Source organism: Panthera onca, chromosome F1 (assembly GCF_046562875.1).
Source record: "Panthera onca isolate mPanOnc1 chromosome F1, mPanOnc1 haplotype 2, whole genome shotgun sequence".
NCBI lineage: Eukaryota > Metazoa > Chordata > Mammalia > Carnivora > Felidae > Panthera > Panthera onca.
Window position 1 is genome coordinate 54,131,321 of NC_138355.1, and position 5,203 is coordinate 54,136,523.

General features: G+C 40.2%; 1 pseudogene; it reads left to right on the forward strand.

The window, feature by feature from the left end:
- The first annotated feature begins 1,314 nt into the window (after positions 1-1,314).
- Positions 1,315-2,883, forward strand: LOC132685828 (calcium/calmodulin-dependent protein kinase type II subunit gamma pseudogene; annotated as a pseudogene).
- The last annotated feature ends 2,320 nt before the right edge of the window (positions 2,884-5,203 follow it).

A 5,203-nucleotide genomic window follows, 5' to 3' on the forward strand; every position in this document is an offset into this window, starting at 1 on the left:
CTGAACGATGATCTCAGAGCTAGGGGATTGCTGCCTTTCATTACATTAAGAAGGAAAGAGACCATTTTAGTATTTAGGGATTAAACAGTCACATAAAAACCAATTATTTGATGAGATGCAGCAACGTGTTTTTGTTTTGTGTTTTCTAAATCTCTAATTTTTGTCTTTCGTATTGACTTGTTTGTCTCAGACATGTAGCTAAATGACGACACCAGTTCTAGTCATGAGAAATTTAATGTTTCAATGATGAAGAGAGTGCAAATCTTCCTGTGGCTGTGTCTTCAAAGCATGAAACTGCTTTCCTGTTGCCAGAGGTTTTGGTGAGTGGAGGCGGGGCTTGGAATCAAACTTCACACCTTATCATGCTAGATATAAGGTAATTTTTAAACAACTTTTGGGGGGATATAATTCACATTCTATACACCTCTAACATTCAAATTATACAATATGGCTTTTTTAGTATATTCATTGAGTTGTGAAACCATCACCACAATCAATTTTAGAACATTTCTATCTCTCTGAAGGAAATCCTGTATCCACCAGAAGTCACTCCCCATTTCCCACGAAACCATCCTAGGAAACCACTAATTTACTATTTCTCTGAATGAATTTTCCCACTCTGGACATTTTAAGTGATTGGTATCATAGGACATGAGGTCTTTTATGACTAGCTTCATATATATATATATATATATATATATATATATATATATATATAAATGTTTATAATTTTTATATATTTCTTGATGAATTGAACCATTAGAAATACAATCAAAACTTTTTTATAAGTATTGCTTTATATGGCTTTCTCTTAAATGGTAGAAAATACAAGTTACAAAAATACTTCTATCCTGACTTATTATTTACCCATGCAGTTATCTTTACCAATGTTATTTATTCTATTGTGTAGTTTTCAGTTACTGTTCAGTATCCTTTCACTTCAGCCTGAAGGATGCCCTTTAGTATTTCCCGTGGTGAAAGGCTCCTAGAAACAATATACCTCCGTTTTTTTTTTTAATAGTTCCGATTGATACAAAATTTTTACTTAATTCTTTTTCTTTGAGGCCTTTGAATGATGATGCTACTACGTAGCCTCCGGTATGTCTGATGAGAGTCAGCTGGTAATATTGTTGAGGATGCCTGTATGAGTTATGTCTTAGAACACAAATTGTTCCAAAGTCTGACATAATTAAATTTGGGCTTTATGGTTTTGTTTTTTGGTTTTTGTTTTTGCCTCATCAACTCTTGCTCCCTTGGCTGAGTGGTGGTGATTGCACAGACATCAGTGTGCTCTGCACCACTATGTCTGCCAACATGGCCACCACCACCACCCAAACACGCATCGCCAATGACTACATGTACTTTAAGGAGCTCAGCAATGTTGCTTTCTCTGTGGCTTGCAGGTATGTGAAGAATTCCTGCATGCAGGATGATACAGCAAAAATCATCAATACCAAGAAGTTACCTGCCTAAGAGCCCCAGAAACTAGAATGTGAAGTCAAACTATTGTGACTTTTGAAACATGCAAACATCAAGTGCCTTTATGACAGAAGAAGGGTTCACAACCTCATGTTTGACCACGTTACTGGAAAGTAGCTATTTGATGAGATTGTGGCCAGAGGGTAGTACAGTGAAACTGGTTCTGTATACATCAAACTCTGGAAAGTGTTAGCCACATCACCAGCATGACATTGTCCACCAAGACCTGAAGCCTGGCAACCCAATGTTGGCAAGCAAATGCAAAGATGCGAACACAAAGCTGGCCTGGTCATGGAAGTGTGGGAGAACAACAGGGTGGGCTTAATTTTTTTTTTAATTTTTTTTTAAGTTTATTTATTTTTGACAAAGACAGAGTGCATGCATGAGCTGGGGAGGGGCAGAGAGAGAGGGAGACACAGAATCCGAAGCAGGCTCCAGGCTCCAAGCTGTCAGCACAGAGCCCAATGCAGGGCTCGAACTCACAAACTGTGAGATCATGACCTGGGCTGAAGTCGGATGCTTAACCGACTGAGCCGCCCAGGTGCCCCAGGGTAGGCTTAATTTTGATGGTACCCCAGGTTAGGTGTCCCCTATGGCCTTGAGGAAAGATCCCTATGGAAAACCTGTGGCCATCTGGGCCTGTGGGATCTTCCGTATATATTCTGTTGGGATTGTCTCCTTTCTTGGATGAAGATCAGCATAAGCCATATCAGCAGATCAAGGCCAGAGCCTATGATTTCCCATCACAAGTGTAGGATACAGTGACTCCTAAAGCAAGAACTTGATCAAGCAGCGGCTGACCATAAACCCCACAAAATGCATCACGCCTCACACGGCTCTCAAGTACCAATGGGTCTGTCACAGATTCCCCAGTGGCATCCATGATGCATCATCATGAGACTGTGGAGTGTTTGTGCAAGTTCAAAGTCCTGAGAAATCTGAGGGGTGACATGCTCACGACCGTGCTTTCCTCCAGGAATTTTTCAGCTGCCAAAAGTGTATTGAGCAAGAAGTCAGATGGTATTTGAAAGGAACAGAAACCACCATGGTGCACAGTTCACAGATGGCATCAAGAAGTCCACAGAGAGCTGCAACATCACCATGGAAGATGAAGACCTCAAAGTGCACAAACAGGAGACCACGAAGATCATCAAACAATAGACCGAGGTTGTTAACAATGGGGTCCTTGAAGACTAGAGGAAGATCTGTGATTTAAGCCTTACTTTTTTTGATCTCCAGGCCCAGGATAACCTCACAGAGGGGATGGATTTCTACAAGTCTTACTTTGAGAGGCTTCTACCCCAAAACAAGAAGCCCATTCGCAGCACCTTCTTGAACATACACATCTACATGATTCATGGATGCAGCTTACATCTCCTACATCTACCTCACCTGGTGCATTGAGAGAAGTGTCAGCCTCTCCCCAGCCAGGTGGAGACCCCAGTCCAGCAACGTTGAGATGGCAAATGGCTCAGAGTTCTCTATCACTGCTATGGTGAGCTCAGTCACAGAGGCATTAGGAGATCCCAGCCAGCCAGAGATCACTGAGCCTTTGTGGTCAGTGGTTCTGGAGGACATGAGCGACAGTGGCAGCCCTGTTCATTTGAGATTTAAAACAAGTTACAAAATGGCGGCAGCCAAGGCACACCCTTGCATGTGGCCCTCCCACCTGCCCTTTTATCTATGTCTGCTCTATTGAGACGGTTTTACATTTAAGAAATAAAAAATAGAAAAAAAGATTGTTAAAAAATGGAATTCATATGATAGTTCTAATTTTCAATATTTGAGGAACCTCCATAGTGTTTCCCACCGTGGCTGTGCCAGTTTGCATTCCCTCCAACAAAGCACAAGGTGGGAATCTTCACCAGCATTTGTTATCTTCTGTCTTCTGATAATAGCCATTCTGACCAATGTGCCGATATCTCGCTATGGTTTTGATGTGCATTTCCCTGATGTTGAGTGATATTAAGCTTTTTTCATGTGCCTGTTGGCCACCTGTATGTTTTCTTTGGAAAATGTCTCTTCAGATCTTCTGCCCCCATTTTTCATTTTTAAATCAGATTGTCTAGGTTGTTGCTGTTGTTGTTGTTGTTGTTGTCATTGAGCTGTATGAGTTCTTTATGTATTTTTAATATCAACCTCTTATCAGATATGATTTACAAGTATCTTCTCCCATTCAGATCAGTGTAGAGAATATAGTTGGTAATATTGTATTAATTTTGTATAGTGACAGATGATAAATACACTTGTGGTGGTAATTATTTTCTGATGTATACAAATGTCAAATCACTATGCTGTACACTTGAAACTAAATTGTGTGTCGTTGAACCTCAATTATAAAAGAGAGAGAGATAGAGAAAGAAACAGAACGGCCAGACCAAAAAAAAAATTCAGTTTTTAAGGCCATTTTGGGGGGCTTGGTCTGGCTCCAAGAAAACTGTTCTCACCTATATTTTTGCCTGGTTCTGTTAAAATTCTAACTTGTTGAAGTTAATATTGTTGTTCTCATAGAGCTACCATCTTCCTTTAATTGCTTACTACCAAAATTTCCATGGTTTTCAACAGCGCCCTTATGCTTAAACTTCCCCATGCTTTGTTCCAAATACAGCCTGTTTCCTTGGGGAGAGCTCTTTGTTCTTACTGTCTTCCTCTCCTGCTGCGTAAATCTTGTGCACCACGGCTGTGGAGTTGAGTTAGAGGTAGAGAGGTGGCCAAATTCTCTCAGAATGAAACCTTTGCTTTACAAACAGGGCTCAGGGCAAGGGCAGTAGCATGTGATCTTCTCAGCATGCCCCCAACTGGCATAAAACCTCTATCCTCTGGTAAAGTTAAAGAAAAATGTTAGGGCTCCTGTACCTGGAATAGAGCCTCTTCTTATGAGTTGAGGATAAATGGAAGAAGGGAGCCCCAGGTCTCTCATTGTCTATTATCTGGAATAGAGCTCTTGCAGCATAGAGCTGGGGAGAAAAAGAATTGCTGAAGTCTTACATCTCCTGGAGAGACTGTAGTCCTAGGCTGTGCCCTGAAAGAACAGAGAGCCACACCCACCTGAGGACAAATACCATCCCAGGGAGCTGGCTAAGTTTGGAGAGCCTAGTGGCTCAAGTTCCCACTCTTGATATGTTTACCCACCTTTAGTAGAATTTCTTTCTTCGTCGATTGGTTTATGACCTTAGTACAATATTCAGGGGTTTTGAATGTTGTTGTTGTTGTTGTTGTTGTTTGTTTGCTTGTTTGCTTTTATCATTTTCACCAGTAAAAGCCATTTCACTTGAGAAAGCCATTCCAGATGTCATTAAAGGCAAGTGTTTGTTTTTCCTCAAAATAAACACACTACCACAAGGAATATAATCCTCATTACTGCATTTGAATAGTTATGTATGAAATACATTTTGGAGGAGAGAACCGCTGTTCTCTGCAATATATTATGAAACTTGGGGTATATTAAATAATGAAATACATGTGAAGTTATCTAGCATTAGAGATGACATATAAGTGGTTCTTGACAAATTACTCTTCTTTCTGAATATGTTGGGGGTCATTTTGTGATTGTAATTAACCTGAAATTGATCTTGCATTCAGCATAGGCTTGAGAGTGCTGTTTAAAATTTTCTCCTGTCACAAAAGAACAGATACTGGTAAGAAAATTTTCTGAAAATTATAGAGTCTCAGACCTAATTGGCAACAGTGTGAACTATGCTTAGTTATATATGTTTTTGTATCA